Source organism: Ostrea edulis, chromosome 1 (genome assembly GCF_947568905.1).
Source record: "Ostrea edulis chromosome 1, xbOstEdul1.1, whole genome shotgun sequence".
Classification (NCBI taxonomy): Eukaryota; Metazoa; Mollusca; class Bivalvia; order Ostreida; family Ostreidae; genus Ostrea; species Ostrea edulis.
In genome coordinates, this window is record NC_079164.1 from 66,672,024 (window position 1) to 66,691,579 (window position 19,556).

A 19,556-nucleotide genomic window follows, 5' to 3' on the forward strand; every position below is an offset into this window, starting at 1 on the left:
TTTCAAGCTAAACAGTCATTATGATGTGCATTGAAGATAGTTATTCTTAAAGGGGCATTAGCTGTCATTTTGATACCAAAAATTTAATTAAATGAAAATTCGCTCCATATCATACATGTATATTTCAGTAATAACACCAGTATTTAATTATTTCAAACACCTTTTAACCTCAAAACAGGCACATGAATGTCTATAAATATCACATGAATTTTGGTAATTAAATAATTATTGTTTTGCAAGACAATAATTCTTCCTTATGTATTTCTGTACACTAAAAGTGGCAATCTATCGTCGTTTTATTAGGTTTCTCTTGTTTTTGTACGAAATAAATGTTTTTATTAGGCATTAATATATATTCCTATGCCATTGAGAGATTTTTAATAAAAAGGTTGTCATCACTTTCACAGCTAATGCCCTTTGACAAACTACATAGCATATCATAATTAACTTGCTGTTAATGACTATGTAACTCTTAAATTAGGTTAAGGGAATTTGATACCACAGTGCAGAATATTATATTGTAAACTGTACAAATGTGCAGCCTTGAAATTTATTAAACATAACAATAATATGATTTCACAAAGTGTATTAATCTGTAATTTACAGTATCACTTATACTATTTATAAATGTATTTTAACCTAATGCATTTAGTACTATTGTGTGCTGGATTATTTTTCAACCCCATGTAAATAATGAATTACATTCAAGGGCAACAACTCCTCTAGACACATATTCTGTTTTCAACACATTTTCTTCCATAGTCATAAGATATACATCATCATTTAAACTAATGTATTAACATGTGCATACCATAGGAAAAGATACCACACATATATCATAACCTATTATCCATTGTGGAAATGTACATGGACTCCATAGTTTAGATATCGTATGTCTAAAAATATGTTCATTTGAGATATTAATAAGTACAATGTCAGCTACAGTATGAGTTGAGGATTTTTTTCAAGTTTTGCATAGCAAAATCAGGATGGTATGTAAATATATCCAAATACATCAGGTTCTTAGTACAGTTTCCAACACATCCATTCATATTCCTGGTCGTCCTATCTCCAACAATCTAGACATTACTTAGTTATCTTCATGCCAAAACACATAGGGCTGAGACTCTTTCCAATCCACTCTGTTCTATTGCTTCCATCTGGATCTCATTCCAGTTTCTCCATTCTGCAATCTTTCTTTCTGCTTCTACTGTCCCTCTCCAGGTTGTTTTCGGTCTCTTAAATGCCCTCTTCCCTTCTGGTGTCCAACCAAACGCCATCTCACTGTCATTGTCACCTCCCCTCCATAGCACGTGTCCTATATAGTTCCATCACCGTCTCCTCAGCTCATTATTTATTGCATTCATGTCCGCCCTATCTGCCACTTCCCTGTTTTTCATCATTTTCTGCCTTTATCCCCAGTATCCTCTGCAAGCATCTGATCTGGTAAACATCTATTGACTTCCCACCTAGTCACCTTCCAAGACATGGACATGCAAAATTTCTGAAAAAATAAATGCAAATATACCCCATGATAAATTTTAAATACATGCATCTTAAACAGTACAAGAGGCCAAAGAGCCACATCGCTCACCGGAGTCACCTCGGCCCTGCCATTGTAAAGTTGTTGTGATTTTAAAAAGATTTCAATCTTTATTCCCATGAAAATTGTTGATCCCATATTGTGGCCCCAGCCTACATGAGGCCCAAAGGATTACAAAGTTACTGAAAATGAATTCACATAACACAGAAATGCCTCAACACCAATATGATTGACATGATCTTGCTGTTCTGGATAAGACCAAGGTCACCAGGTAATTGATCATGATATGATACAAAAGATCTTGCCATAAGAAATCTTTATACAAAATATGAAAGCTCTATCTTAAGGTAGTGATTGCATGGGTCATTGAAAATTAATGAATCTATGATTTTTTTTGATTTTTACATATTTTGTAGTTGACAATATCTGTAACTCATTGTGAAATTATAATATAATATATGGTTTTCACGGAAATTGTGACACTACGGTTGCCATGGTATCTCCTCTTGTCGACTTTCCATAATAAATGGTACAGGTATTTCAGATGGTGTTTAAGATTGAAACAAAAGGAGTAAGTGATATAAATTTTATATCAAATTGAAGTTAAAGCCTTAAATAATATATAATTTGTATTAATATATCCATTTATTTTCATATGAAATAGAAGCAGGGCTGCTTATAAGCAATTCCGCAATTTTTAGAAGGCAATTATTCACCAAAGCAGACATATTTTCACCCCCAAGAAATAAATGACCAATGAATTTTTTAAATTTTTTAAAGTTTTAACATATGTTTGTTGCAATTTTTCCTGAACATGCTGAACGTATCAATATTGGTTTTCAGGTTTAGTATGGCACTATGAGCACTATAGTTACCCCCTCCCCCTCCTTACATAAATGCTCCAGGTGATAATTACAATAAATATGCATCTTACATGCATTTATTTTAACTCATATCAAAAGTATAAAAATGTTTTGATGTTTATTATTGAATTTATTCCACATAGAATGATAGTACTGTTGCTTTGGAGATGTTTTTATTACTTTCTGTTTGAAATTACTTGTATATTCATGCTCTGAAAATGTATGTTAAAAATGCGGGAAATATAACCCATCTGATGTAAACTCTGCATTGTGACGTCGATACCTGCAACGTTTTTAATTTTTTCTCCTTCAAACCAAGCAATTATCAAACAATACTATAAGATGTAACTGAACAAATTGAGAAAAAGATATTAACAGCAAGTGCTGCTTTTTAGAATACACACTTTTTGATTTCTCTTAACATCCACATTATTCCAGATTTCTGTGCACTAACACCATACACATATTATGATTTTAATATAGGCCTAGTGGTTTGTGAATTAAATTTACATGCTGCAAGACTGAAAATTAACAGGGGGGGGGGGGAGGGGGTATGTGCATCATGGAGACTTAGGGCCTAATGAATATTATTTAAAAGATAATTAGTTACATAAAGAATTTTTCATTTGTATTGTATTTTATTTGTATAGTTCTAAACATATTTTCACTTTACCCTGTGTTTGGTTATAGCTGACAAGTCTTTGTGTCCATCGTCTGTCATTATAACTGATGCTTAAGCGCTTGACGTATTCCGGGATCGCAAACGAAAATAGTCTCTTTTTAAATAGTTGAGATATTGTATAGGTCAGATTTTTATCAAAAGTAGGTCAAACTTCCAGGTCAAAGTCTCAAGACCGAACACCGTTACATCACATGAAAGAACTTTTCTTAAAGAATGTACATGTATATACAAAATATAAAAGCCTTAGCTTAAATAGTTCAAGAGATATTTTTTAAAATGATTTCTCCTATATACTTGTATGTAAAACCTTTATCCCCTATTGAGGCCCACCCTACCCTCGGGGCCATGATTTAAAAAAATTGAATCTGCACTATGTCAGAGAGCTGTCATGTAAATTTGAACTTTCCTGGCCCAGTGGTTCATGTGGAGATTTTTAAATGACCCCCCCCCCTATTTTTACATTTTTGTGATTATCTCCCCTTTGAAGGGGGCATGGCCTTTCATTTCAACAAACTTGAATCCCCTTAACCCATGGATGATCTACGCCAAGTTTGGTTGATTTGGCCCAGTGGTTCTGGAGAAGATGAAAATGTGTAAAGTTTACAGACAAACGGCAGATAAAAGGTGATTAAAATAGCTCACTTGAGCTTTCAGCTTTTAGGATGTTTCAGCATATATTTATCTTTCATTAATAAAAACTTCTTACTATGCCCCTTTTCTTTTCAGTGGAATGAAATCTGGGTTGTAAGGTGTTAGTTGCATTACTAGCCATTTTTTGTTGATTTTTAGCTTTCTGGAAATGTCATTTTGGAGTTTCAGGCAGGCTTTGTTTCCTGAAATTGAACTTTAAAAGAAAAAAAAAATGTTAGAATTTCTGACTTTATTTTAAAGTATGTACATGTATTTGGAATAATTAAATACTTATAATGTTCAAGGGACATTATATGGAACGAGTGTGGGATTTTAATATCATTTTATATATACTTAGCTGTTTAATACCTTCCCATTGCATGTGTCATGGAAGGATGGTTGTATAGGACATCAGCTGCTGATTCACAATGGCCTTTCTTGTTTTTCCTTGGTATTTTGAGTTGCACTCCCTTTTCGTCTGAATTACATTGGTTTCCATCTGTCTGAATATTATTTCACATACGAGTTAAATGCAGATATTGTTGGAGACTATCATTTTCATAAATTTTTTCCATTTAACAAGCCTCGAAAATCTTGTATGCAGTGGCTTTGTGTTACCACCATGATTTTGACCTTCAATTCTTATTGAATCTATTAAATCTGGGAAGATCTACAGTTCACAGACAATACACAGTGAAGAGTAATTCTTGGAGTAATACACTCATTAGTAGTATTTCAATTTTTATATGTAAACATTAGTACCCAGTTGATACATGTGTGTTATCCCTAATGCAATATATAATATGCTTGATACATCAACAAGAGGCAGCAAGAGTCGGTGCTAAAAGATATATCCACTTCAGCCTCATGTAGAATAAACAGATACATCATGTATAGAGATAAATATAAAGTTTATATGTTGAACTGTATCTGTAAATTACACTAACCTGCAATGTCAGAACAGCAAGAGACAGTGCTAACGGATAGTATATTATTAGTGTTATATGTTAATTAATCCACTTCTACCCAATTCAGAGTGAGTAACAACATGCTCAGTCCAACAACATAGGTGTGATCAGTCGAAAGAGAATGCTTACTCCTCCTAGGCACCTGATCCCACCTCTGGTGTGTCCAGGGGTCCGTGTTTGCCCAACTATCTATTTTGTATTGCTTATAGGAGTTATGAGATTGATCACTGTTTGTTATCTTCACCTTTCACTTTGTTTACTAGTTCTGATATACATGCTATAACTGATAAATTTGATTACATCCCTCGAGCCTCCCATTTTCATCTTAAAAGCATTTATGTCAATATTGAAACGGGGTTGGACGAAAATACAATGATCATTTCGATGTAATGGTATTGTGAAACCAGTAGGCTTGGTTAAGTCTTGCATTTCATTCATAACATCAGCCACAGGGGCATCTTATCCGCTCTGTTCTCTATCACACATATATAAATACACAAGGGAAGAATCGAAAGTAGCACACGATTTGTAAACAAAGTCATAAAACACCTTACTTGAAAAAAGTTACACAAATCCTCGTATGCACTAATGCAAATGATGTCCTAGAACTTATCCAGACTCAAATATTCCAAATATTCCCAATGTAAATAGTTTTTATCCACATAAAATCCCAGCTTGCTGCACAGTTTTGAACTCTTAGGCCAAGAAAAGATAACTCTACTTCAGACGACAACTTCCGGTTTTTGGTTATATTTATCAATTTTTGAAAAAAAAAATATCTATCTTATTGTAAGCATGGAGTTGACATACTTTTATTGTAATTCAATTAGCGTAATTCATTGCACAATTGTTGGTAAACAGTCGGGTTTAATAAAAAAAAAAAGGGGGGGGGGGATAAAATATAAGAAAAGAATTTGACTTTATATTACAATAAAAAAAAAAGAAGAAAAAAGTAATAATAATACAAAATAAATAAATAAAAATACTAGTTTCTTTAATTTGTATAAATTTCAATATATTCATTTATATAAAATTTATATATAATAAGAATATATTGTTTTGAAATTAAATACTTATATGTAACTCCTGAAACTAGACAAGTATGCTCAGTCGGCTTTGTGATATTTTTATTATGCTACTAACTTGTAGGCCTATATATTTTTCTATACTTATTTCTGGATTATATATATATACATATATTCATTTCAAGTTCTTGTCCATATTTGAATTTTTTTATTCAATGTGAAGGAAATTTATTTTAATTGCTCATCTGTTTCTCATATGTTATGGTAATTAAATGAATGACCCAGTTATTATATATTCATACTAACCATATAAGGGTATAATACCATTTAATTCGGGGTGGGTGGGTGGGGGGGCTGACAATTTTTAAAGTTAGATTATTCATTTATTCTCATGCCGTTAAAGGGCAAATTCTTCATTTCCACGATGATCAGAGACAGATTACTTATTTTTTCTTACCTTCAAAAAGGAAAATTACATAACTCAAAAACTCTTTATTTTGTGTGAGGGGAGGGGGGGGGGTAAAATAGCACCAGACAGGGACAGATTACAGTTGAGGACAGATGATTTATTTTTATAATTTTTGAAGACACGTTATACATTTCTAAAATCTGCTTTTCTTTTGTAATATAAAGTCAAGTTCCTTTCTCATATTTGCTTGTTGTTTCTTTTTCTTATTTGTTGTTTTTTTAATTTATTCATTTATTTTTTGTAATTCGAAGTTAAAGGAAAATCTATTGTATAATTGCCTATTATATTACAATATTTCTTTTCAGACACTGATTTACAAATTAACGCCTATTTACTTTATTGATCCTTGATTTTATGCTACTCAAATATAGATTCCAAATACCGGAAGTTGTCGTCTGAAGTAGAGTTATCTTTTCTTGGCCTAAGAGTTCAAAACTGTGCAGCAAGCTGGGATTTTATGTGGATAAAAACTATTTACATTGGGAATATTTGGAATATTTGAGTCTGGATAAGTTCTAGGACATCATTTGCATTAGTGCATACGAGGATTTGTGTAACTTTTTTCAAGTAAGGTGTTTTATGACTTTGTTTACAAATCGTGTGCTACTTTCGATTCTTCCCTTGTGTATTTATATATGTGTGATAGAGAACAGAGCGGATAAGATGCCCCTGTGCTTGGGGTTGTTCAAAACAATTGACAAGGAATGAAATTTCATTTTAGCTGTAGGAGATGAGTTGGAATTGTTCAAAACAATTGACAGGCACAATTTACTATGTTTTTTTTTTTTAAAAATACTGCTTGTTTACAAACTTCAGTAATATTTTCTTTCTAAGAGGGGGTGGGGGTGGGGGTGTCCTTTACCACACACATGGGTTCAATGCATGGAAAATGGCCAGGCTTTGAGAATGTATGGTGTATGCTGCACAATGAGAAAGTAATTAAAAATGCGGAGTACTTGAATGATAGTACTATGTTAGTCAATATATATATACTAATGTAAGTTAAAATATGTAATAGGTCTGTGGAGAAGCTGAAGCTTTCGTCAAAAGATGCAGAGGAGTCCAACTCTAGTTCCAACAAGGTATGTTGTAAACTGAATTTTGTATCAACAGACTATTCATATACCCCAAAGGATTTACAGACTGTGTCAGAGAAATTATCTGACATTCCAGATGACAGCTAGCCTGCTAGAAAAAGTAAAAAAAATCCGGTGTTTGACAGTTATTTATTATTTTTTTTTAAAACTTGTTTGATTTCATGCTTCGTTTCATGTGGGAGTATCTTAATATTATCCACACATGTACAGTAATTATTGTATATGATAAATTTACTTAACTTAGTTTGATAAAAGGGTGGTAGAGTATTGTACATATTAAAAATATGATATAACTTACAAACTCGGATAACATTAATTTTGGTATACAATTAATATCTTCAGTAAATTGTTGATAATACCAGGAAAATATTTTGTGCATTTATGTTTATTAGTTCTGATTAATTATCATGGGATACTCAAGATACTTAAATTCCATTTTTAAGTATTTATTGATATGATTTCCCTTGTTATTTTAAAGTTTAATGCTTATGGAGTTAAATACTACATGATCACTGGTATATACAGATGCATATGTATTAGAAAAATGTAATTCACTGAATTGTTTTTTAAATTCATCTAGATAATTCCTCTGTCAATATCAGCCAGTTGTGTCTATGTATACCACTGCATTTGTAGAGTTTAGTTTGCAAGTGTTGTTTTATCTTTCAGCTGTTAATATTCCCAAAAAATCTCTCAAGATTATTCCCAATAAAGCTAATTGGTATAGCTGCTATAGCACAAGTGTACAGATGGCTAAGTACCGATACATTCAAATCTGTGAAGGAGATCCATTGCTGCAATAGTTTGTATGACAAAATCTGTATAGCATGTTGTTACTTTACATACATATGTATTACATTACAATGGGTATCAAGGCATGTTTTCCACTATACAGTTGAAAACATCCAGGTTCGAATCCTGGAAACCCATGAATTTTAACATTTTCAATAGAGGTATATATATGTTATAACAATATTTTAATTGATATTGAGTTACTTATTGTTTACATTTGACTTAAATTACGTTAAGATTCTCTTCAAAAATATAATAAATGTCATATATAACAGATTGAAACTGTTCATCAAGATGTGACAATTTTTTAATTAATTTACAATTTGTCACATTTTACAAAATCATGAAAATCATAAATTTTGATTATCATCATTTGAATATTTTCAGTGAATGGAGTCGAGGAATCAACAAAGAATTGAACAAATTAATCCATGGAAGTAAGAGTGTCCTTCTCAAGAAAGGTGCAGACATTTTGCAAGGATGCAACATTTTCTCGGCATGTGTTATAGAAATGCAAACAAACTGCCCTCTTCTTTTTGAAATTCTGCCCACTTCCTAAGGAACAATGGATTCATCAGAGAAAGATTGCAACACTGGCAACTATTTATGGCATGATACTCCATAGCAGAGATCCACTAGCCTCTGGTATTCAGAGAATATATTCGACACTAGCAATACGTTATCATGCAGATAACAAGGTACCCATACATACATATAACAGGGCTTGAAGCTAACTTTTTATGTCACCAGTCCAGCCAGACTGATGGGGTATAATTTCAACCAGTCCGCAGAAAAATTTACCAGTCCAACACAGAGTTTTCCAGAAATAATTAAACATATTTCGTTGATGTTATTAAAATGAAATTCAACTCAATATGCCTCAGACAATATTGTAACACTCAAATATGGGATTTATACTTACGAATCAGAATTTAAAAATTCTGATTCGTCTGATATCTACAGATCGAAGCATGCCAAATGTGTATAAAATTTCATATTAAGTATATTTTCCAAAATGATGCTTTAGAAAATTAACCAGTCCCATCGGATTGACTAAAACAAATGTCGGTCAGTCCGCCAGACTTTTAGCTAGTCACAGACTGACGGGCATATGTTAATTTCGAGCCCTGTATAAAATTTGGATTAAAGATATAACAATGAATTATTTGTCAAACAATTAAAAAACAGACAAACAAAAAACAATATCAAATACCAACAACCATTTGGGGGAAGTACATGTTCTTGAAACTTCATGCATTTTACATTATAAAAACAAATTAGTGAGTTTTTTTAAAAGAGGAAATGTAGTCTGCATATCATGTACTTTTGTTTAAACACCCGTTGTCCGTCCATCTGTCTGTAAACTATACATTTTAGACTTCTCCAGAACCAAAGGGCCAATTTCATCCAAATTTGTCAAAACGCATCCTTTAATGAAGGGCTTTCAAGTTTGTTCAAATGAAGGGTTAAAATTATGGCCCACCCACAGGGAGCATGGGGGGTAGGTTTAGGGCCACAATAAGGGATAAAATTTTACATGCAAATACATGTATATATAGGGAAAATCTTTAAATATGGGCCAAGGTGACATGACTCAGATGAGTGATATGTGGCCCATGGGCCTTTTGTTTACTTATTGGTTACGGGCCAATTTTTCACATTTGGAGATATATATATATATATATATATATATATATATATATATAAAATATATATATATATATATTCTTGCTTTCGGTTTTTCGTGCTTTTATTTATATATATATATATATATATATATATGACTGGCGTCATGAGAAAAGGGCCCTTATCTTTCGACGTCACAATTCACAGAAAACGACGTCAAAGTTCGTGAACTTGAAACGTCAAAATCGCGGCAACGTAAAAAAAAAAATATGTTTGTTGGTTGCATTTGCTTACATTCTGGATGCATTAATTATATAAATAATCACATGGCAGTTCCAACATAGACTCTGTATATGTCCGAGAAGAATTCTAGTTAGATATTACGTGCCATTAATTGTACTGAACGGGTACAAATACTTGTGTTTGTTAATACATATGACGTACGGGTTTCCAAATAAAAATGTTATACACCACGCTTTGTTAATATGCTGAGTCGTACCGATATTTGTTAATTACGCCAGTTACAAAACACGGACAAGTCACGGACGCACGGAAATAGAAAAAATTGTACAAATCACGGATTCATTTTGCACGTTCGAAGTCACAAATCAATAGCATATTCTATATTTCAAAAAATACACGGAAAATTTTATCATCTGTGCAAAATGAATCCGTGATTTGTACTATTTTTATCTATTTCCGTGCATCCGTGACTGTCCGTGTTTTGTCAACCTCCTGTTAATTATCGTAGTACATATTGTTCCTAGTTTTGATGCACCTTTAATTTTAGATTAAATATATACATGTATTTATATCCATACAGTATTTGATTTATCTCACATTTACAGATCTATGTACAGTCCTGTATACTTGTACCGTACACAGGGCCGTAAATTACATGGAGGCGGAGGAGGCAGCTGCCTCCTCCAACTTTTGAGCCAAAAAAAATTAAAATTTAAAGTTCATTAGAATTTATGTTGTTTCCAATAACTAAGAACATGATACCTCCCTTAAAAAGCATTCCAAATCTTTCTTTTAGAATGAGTTAGTCAAGTAACATCTTAGAAGGCCCTAGAATCAAGGGGGCCGCCTAATTTCCTGCCTCCTCCAAATTGAAGGTTAATTTACGGCCCTGGTACATACACGTAAAAACTAATCGAAGGAATCGATCTATTTTCCAAACATACTGATATGTTATATGGAGCTGTAAAATTAGATTTCTGATAATCCACCATTGTAATTCAAATTGAGACAAACATTTCAGGTCAAATAATGATAATACAGTTACTAATTATTTAGTGGAAGTTTTATGTCTAGAGCCCAAAAGGTGTACTATTGTATGTACTTTAGATGATTAAACACAACTTAATATCGCCATTTAAAGTAGTAAATAGTATCTATATATATATATATATTACATTTAACCATAACGAATATCAAATAAGTTGATTTCAGCTTATAATAAGAAAAATTAAGAAAAAGTGCTTACGAGTCACGTAGTACAAAGTAAGGGGGGGGGGGGTTACGGAGAAGTTGGCTAATGTTATCGACAAGCCAAAAAAAACACCTCAGATAGATGTGTTATTTTGTCCAAAGGTCACAATCCCGGGGGGAAAGGGGAAGTCACTAAATAGATCTTGTTTAATGTAAAAATAACTATGCATGTAAAAATAGCGGAAAATGAACGTTCTGAAAACAAGGGGGACAACCTATCAATGCATAAGGCTCTTGCATATTGTACTTGTAAGAGTACTAGCATTATGTATAAGATTATTTCGTTGTGCATGATACTTGTATGAAGCATGTGAAGAATGAACTTCCAAGTCACATGGCAACAATGGCCTCGCCCTTTCGTTTCCGTACGTGATTTTCCAATACAGTGAATACGGATTGCCACTCCCTGCAGTACCCTATGTCAAATATACAGCCCAAATCTCATGCACTTCTTTTGCCAGCATCCTCGAAAATGATATGATTTTTCACAAGATACAATTCTGTCTGTGAGGGAGCAATGGTAGATCTGTCATAATTCATGTTAGAGGCGGAACTGTAGCTAAATTCATGTTTATTGGTAAAGTTCTACAAATTTTAAAAAGAATATTTATTTAAATGATCTCTTTTTACAGTTGCTATGGTGTCCTGAAGATATTGACAAAATAGGAAAAGAATTATATCAAGATTCAGGTGGGATTCTGAATTTAAGCCAAAACATGCTAGTTTTCGATCCATTTCGCCTCCCCAATGTCAAATACTTGCGGATGCCCCGGTACATGCATGTCTATGTAAACTTTTACTATTTCACGCACACAAACTGAATAAATGCGACGTGTGAACAGCGAATACTCATACACAACCGCTACATGTATTTCATTTTATTACTACATGTCCGGTGGTTACGCTGCCATATTGTGAAACATTGCATCTATATCTTTAGTGCAAATTATGATGCAAACAAAACAACAAATAGTAAGGTGGGGCTGTCAACAATTTATGTTTTCCTTACATTAAAATCGCCCGTCTCAGATCTAATGTTTGTCTAAAATGTAAATTTTACTCGATGCCGCGTGTTGGTCACTGTCTCAAAGGAGGAGAAACGAAATTTCTCAAGGTACAGTCATATACAAAAGTAAAAACTTCACGCGCTTCAAAAAACATTCAAATTACCACATCATATGTGACTGCTGTATTTCAGTTTGATTTTTTTTATTCACATGATTTTATTTTTAACTTTGGGAAAACGGTTTCTAAGTATTACAAACGATCTATTGCAAAATAACGGAATGCATTTTTGTTTTCAATTTAAGATATAATTCCATGGGTATGAAGTTCTAAATATTGAAATATTTCTGCATCTCGACACGCAGTTTACTATGAATGTGTAAACCTCACTAAAGAGAATAATAGCACGTATACGTGCGCGCCCTCCGATGCCTCTTGCTCAAAACAACTGTCTCGGGTTCATTAAACCTTGAATTTCTCCCCAAAATTCTAGATAAGAGGGACCCTCTAGTTCACAACACCAAGAAAAATTCACCTTTTCGGGGCATTTATGGAAGGGGCGGTAAAAATAGTAAAATCACTACCTTATTCATGAAGACTATAAGATCGGCGTTGGTGGTTCAAATGCCGTCCCATCGCCCTAACACTGTTTTATTCATGGTACATCATACAGATGTCATATCCATTCACGATAGTTGTGCAGGTTAAATAATACATGTATATACTTTCTCTGTAATTAATTGATAAACACATTTTGTGTTGGATAGCGCTCTTTTGTATCAAGTCTGATTCTTTTATTTTCTTAGATCAGAATAGAAATCGCTACGTTATGCCTTACTTTTGTTGGTGCATTTTGGTCGGACCATATAAAGATTTCATCTGCCTGACCACATAAAAAATCTAGCAGATACTGGATTCTCGTACATTTATTGGTATCTCTCAACGACAGTAGTTTTAATGCTTTATTAAATATAGTTTACATTTGCGATAAACAATGGTTTTCTTCAATCTAATTAAAATCAGATCCTACAATACGCTCACAATATCGCTACAATACGCAGCGTATACGGCGCGGATCTAAGAAGTCTGATTTTAATTAGATTGTGGTTTTCTTTCAAACCTGGTAAGAACAGTGTAAAGTGAAATGCACGCGCGTAGTCATCGCTCACAAAACGTTGCTGTAGTGGAACTGGAATACACAAATTTTTGTAATCTGTCGGGTATTTCAAAGTGTGCTATTTCGAAATTTTCACTTTCTTTCCGGTGTATGACGAAAAGCTAATTACATTGTGTGGAAACAGAGCTGTTGATATATTTAACAGGAGACTACCGTGGGTTTTAGCTAAAGGTGAGATAACTATATATATCTGATTAAATACAAAATGAACTTATATTATCATGAATCAAATTCATAAGACAAAAATACATGTACCGTCAAGCAAGATCGTTTGTAAAAGACTCGGTCAAAGATGTACCGTGTCTCGCAGTGGCGGGTCTAGAGGGGGGGGGGGGGTTACGGGGATTGCACCCCCCCCCTTTGGATTCGCTAAATTAAAGAGAGAGATAGAGAGAGGGGGGGAGGAGAGAATGACTATAGAGTTATTTATTTTTATATAGTTTGTATCTGTAATATTTCATTTTATTTTTTAAAAAAACCCGAATTACTGGGAGTAAATCGGAATGCATTTTAAAACAGGATTCGTTTTAAAATCAAGAGTGACAGATCTACGTCTGATAATTATACAATAACATTAATCCAAATTTGAATTAAGAAATACAAATTGATAGCATCCCTGTTAAGTTGTCGTTTAATTATATTAACGTACGTTATAGCAACTCTCATTTCAGTGGCGGATTTAAGGGGGGGCGCAGCCGCCCCCCCCCCCCCCCCCCCCCTCCCTCCTAAAATTTTCAAATTTAAGGTAAATCGTGATATCTTGTTTAGACAAATGTACTAAACGATAAAAGAAGCAATAATTTCTTCCACTCCCGGAGAAATGAATGACAAAATCTTTTTGCTTTCTTGAATTACTTCATTGGGAGAACTTAATTTTTTCCAAAAACCCTTAAAATTTGCGTCATTTTACTAATTTCACCTGATTAAGAATGATAGAAAATAGTAAAAATGACTTAAATAGGAGACATATTTTAAGCCCTATAAAATCTGTAAAATCCATGAGCTTTCGGGGGCTTCGCCCCTGGGCCCCCCACCCTGGACCCACTGGGGGCCTCAAGGCGGCCCCCAAACCCCCTGCCTCATAAAGTGGCGCCCTCGTAACAGCAATTCCTGGATCCGCCCCTGCATTTCCTCTTCACCCCCTTTGAAATTTTTTTTAGATCCGCGCCTGTCTCGCTCTGCCTGAGGAATGAATGATCGCCGACAAGTAATGTCACTGAACTATATTTATTCATTTACAATTTAACCTTAAATTTATTCATTCATTTATGCATATTTGTGTTTAAAGTGAGTTCTAAACACATAAGTAGAATGATTGCGTAAATGTGACCTTAATCTGGAATGGTAAAATTGATGCTACGTCTTTCCGTGCGAATTCACCGGTGTTCAGGTCGTTGGAAATTAAAATATTACCATTTCTATATAATGTTTCTTTTTCCCCACAATATAAGATCAAATATTTGTGTTTGAAATGAATACATGACAGTAATTGGAATTCATTTCATGGACACGCAATATAATCAGCATAATATTTGACGTATGATGTTACAATTTTTTTACTTTGACGTTTCTAATATTTTTACAGATGTGTCCCAAAAATTGTCATTAAAACGTTAAATAACGTGATATCAGCATAAATTTGGTATTTTTGTGAACAGAAAATGATACATAATAAAATTCTAGGAAAAACTAAAATTGTGAAATTTTGACCGTAAGGGCCCTTTTCTCATGATGCCAGTCATATATAAATAAAACGAAAACCCAACAACACCCTACTTTCTTAAAGTGTCGGATCTGAGAAGATACAAGGCTAGTAAAGAAATTTATAAAAGCACTGAAAAGGCCACGACACTGTTCGTTATTTAAAACTCAAATTTTCGACGCAACCCACGTCTTTATCAAGAGACATATATTACATAAACAAATAACACACACATATATATAGTAAAATTGCAGAAAAAGTCCATGGTATTGGTAATAAATTAAAAAAAAATATCCAACGATGACTAAGTACACATGATCCACATTTACTAATCAATTACACTTAGTGCTAAGTTCGCTCTGTAGTTCGGGTCTTCATGTATAATGATAGATCTAAACCTAAACATTTGTGTACATGCAGGTATAATTACATATCTTAATACATAATGCAGTTAATGATATTAGTTAGCATTCAAAATATTGAAGAACCTTTTTTTTTCCAGAACCTTGCCTGCAGAATTGGAAATTTATAGAAAATTTTAAAATTGATTTATTAAACAAAAAAATCTGCATTGTGATGTATTTTTTTCTCCACAACATTGTTCTGTATAACAAATGAATTGACAGAAAAATTATGCTTGCCTAACATTTACACTTTGAATGGCAAAAATAAGATTTCATATGGTGAAATGTATACATGGGCATGTATATGTTCAGTGTCCATTTTCATTTATTTTCAAAAAAAGTTTGTGTTATTCAAGTGCATCAAATTCAATAAAGTATATGTGCCTTTTGAGGCTGTTACCATGTAAGGTATCTCTTTGCTTCTTTCGTTTTATCTTATTGTACATTGTTGTGGATGTTAGATGTACCATCAATGAAATTGTCAACTATGTCACATATTGTAGTGTGTGCTTGAGTCATCTATTGTTATTAAATTACTCTTGTCTTCGTTTTAGTTTTTTTCCCTTTTAGACTCTGAAAAAAAGTATTCTACATAGTTGAAGCAATTGGTCCACCATGACCAGAATTTAAATGCAATCTCATTATATATAAAAGATTGCAAATAAATGATCCTGGTGATGTTTGTATTATGTGGCATTGTGTACTATTACCTGATAATTCAGATAATACCCGACAAACTGCAGCTCTCCAAAAGTATTTTCTGGTTATTAGATAGAAGGGGAAAATCTCTCTATAAAACATGTAGAAAGAGGATAATCTATATATAGAGTGCATTAGAAAGATATTAGGAAATTTGAAATCAATTGTAGGATATAGTGGCCCGTTCTAACGCCTCCCATACACAGATGCAGTCATTGCAGTCAGAAAATTTCAATGGAAAAAAATATATATGAATTTTAGCATTTTCTCTACCTTCGAAACAGATTCGTCGTCATCCGCAAAACGACATCAGGGTTTTACCCAGCATTAAGATGTTACCACACATTTTAAATTTAAGGGGAATTTTTGAGAATGCAGTCATTGAGCTTCCAGGGGATGGTGGTGGGGGACATCCATGGAATATAATATCCACAGATCATTACAGCCATATAAATTGATTGATTACTCATTTTATCTGTATTGTAAGTCTGACAATTATAGAAAATGACTTGGAATATATACAAAATGATTTTTGTTGAAAATTCTCATACAATTTTGTCAAGTTTCTACAAATGAAGGGGAAATATCCACTTGTTGCCAAAGGGGAAAGGTACCTTATACTGGTAGTAAAAAACAACCTAGATAAATCCCTTGACAACCAGTGCCTTCAAAGTTAAGGCATAAAGCCTGCACCCCCTTAGAAGTGAGAAAAGCCACCTGGTCCACAATAATTGACTTCAAGGGTGCAATATGACGAGTACGATTCCTGCCCTTTCCCTTTCTCCTTGTAAAAGCCATGGAAGAAGTTGATAAATTGCACTTTTCCCATACCCAGTTGGCAATAAACTAATGCAGTCTCGCTTCTCCCACAAATATCGAAGTGTTTCCAATTGTTTATCTTTCAAAGAAATTGCTGCGAGCAAATTCGAGTCTCTCCTCCATTATTAAAGAACTATTTGCGGAATAACTTCCGGCAAAGAATTTAAGAAGAATTTCTTCTGTTTGCTTACGAGGTTATTTGTCGGTTACGGAAATGGCCGAGTTGTTACGATTGTTGTTACGATTGCGAGTGTGCAAAACATCTATAAACAACGATTTTGGAATAGGTATTTTGCGCATTTACCTGGATTTAAAAAAAATAATAAACACATCAATAAACTTTTCAAAACGGGTTTTAATGAATTATAAACTTTATTTTCAAATCTATTTTTATTACACTTGACCTTTAAGAGTGATGATATTAATAATTGATGACATATCAAGATACCCAATATCACTCCTCGCCATACGTATCGTTGTAAGTTAGTTAAATATATAATATAAACACACAGTTCCTTAAGGTATTCACATAGATCTTGAAATTTCATTGTACCGCTAATCAAAATGTATAAGTAGCTGATTTTTTCTGAAAATTGGTGGCGTATCAAGGAACCCTCTATCACCTCTTGTCCTACGTATAGTCGTAAATTCGTCAGATATCTAACACAAACACAAAGTTCCTTGCGGTATTCACACAAATGTTGAAATTTCACGGTGACTCGAATCAAATTGTAAAAGTAGCTGATATCTCAAAATGGTGGAATATCAAATTAATGAAGATCTGAATTCAATCCGAATCATTTTCAAAGTAAACACTCAGCTGGAAAAGTTTATTCGAATTTTGTATAGCAATGAAATTTCATACGACTCCTTTAGAAATAAACCTGATAGATAATAATTTTCAAACTCAGTAACTTTATCTGGTAGCTGGCTATCAGTAATTATAACTTTTAAATTTCGTAGTAGCTAACTTTTCTTACTTTTAGTAGCTGGCTACTGGCTACTAGTAACTGGCTTCTAGTAGCTAACCTTTCCTGGTTCAAGTAGCTGGCTACTAGTAGCCAATTTTTCTCTTTTTAAGTAGCCATTTACTAGTAGCCAACTTTACCGATCTCAATATTTCGCTTTATTCAATGAATTAAATGTATCAATCACAGTGTCATTTAGGAAATATTTTCATTTCCAATGTTTTTGCCTTTGATATCTTTACAAATTGCAATGATTGCCATTTCCTCACAAACGCGCTGATGTTACATTTTTTAATATTAATTATTCTAATTATTCATATCAGATATTAATTCATTTTACATGCATTAATATCAAAATTCGAATTCTTGGTATCAATGACTCAAACTACATACGTTGATATCATTAATTCGAATTATTGTCAATAATTCAAATTATTGATATCAATGAATACTATACAATTATTGATAATTGTGACCAGAGATTGGGTCACATGCCTGGGAGGAGTAAGCATCCCCTGCTGACAGGTCACACCCACCGTGAGCCTTGTATCTTGATCAGGTAAACGGAGTAATTCATAACCAAAATCAGTGTGTAAAGAACGACCTATGTCAGACAGCTCAGTGAAAGCTTGTACTTGCAAATTAGATCACCACAACGATCATAGAATTTGCGAAATGCTAGCGCTGACTTTTGAAACCCTTGTGTCATCATCTTATTTGTCAATATTTGTCTCGATTTAAAAATGGATCACATGCAGAACATTCCTTCGCGTATCGAATCGGTTGAGAAACAGAAATACCATATGCAGGTGATGATGGAATATTGCTACATGAATATGGTAGATGACGATGAAGAAGCTATTAAATTTATCTTTGTCAGAAAATTGTTTCGTTAGTTTGCCGTTGACACCTAAGTTCAATAAAATATCCAAATATGAAACAGTTATTGAAGATATTGGTGTCTTTTATCTCAAGTTCACTGGGATTAGATAAAACTTCGTCGATTATCTATTTTAATATCAAATTGAAGGACACAGCAAGAGATTGCTTCTTCTCCTGCATGTATCTAGGCTCTTTCATAAGAATACCAACAACAACAAAAGTCAGAAATGTAAATATATCAAACCTATATTTTTGTTTTCACATTTTTATTTTTAACATTGTTGTTTCTAATTTTAATTTATTCTATATCTCTGGGTTTACATTCTGTATTTTAATATTTTGGTTTTTATTAAGGTCTTCCGTCTCCTGCGGAAGACCTTACTATTATTGTTCGCGTTCTTCTTCTTCATTATCATTAAGGTCTTCCGTCTCCTGCGGAAGACCTTACTATTATTGTTCGCGTTCTTCTTCTTCATTATTATTAAGGTCTTCCGTCTCCTGCGGAAGACCTTTCTATTATTGTTCGCGTTCTTCTTCTTCATTATTATTATTATTATTATTATTATTTTCCTTGGTAGTACACGCGTTTTTCTCAGCCATTTCTCGATCGATTTTCACGAAATTTTCAGGAAAGATGTCTTTTGGGGACGAGACTTTGCTTGCAAAATTTCGTGCTTGACGTCACTTCCGGTCAGGAGTTATCTCTCTTTT

General features: G+C 33.3%; 1 long non-coding RNA gene across 4 annotated transcripts; it reads right to left on the minus strand.

Moving 5' to 3' along the window:
- Window positions 1-536: 536 nt before the first annotated feature.
- Window positions 537-17,155, minus strand: LOC125646773 (uncharacterized). Of its 4 annotated transcripts, none has more exons than XR_008800730.1 (4): window positions 16,894-17,155; window positions 4,088-4,221; window positions 3,795-3,932; window positions 537-1,504 (listed from the first exon to the last, which is right to left on the minus strand). It is a non-coding gene; the product is annotated as an uncharacterized LOC125646773 (long non-coding RNA). The 4 variants fall into 4 exon arrangements; XR_007359824.2 differs by having other exon boundaries at window positions 16,188-17,155; XR_007359823.2 differs by having other exon boundaries at window positions 17,008-17,149.
- Between the last annotated feature and the right edge of the window lie 2,401 nt (window positions 17,156-19,556).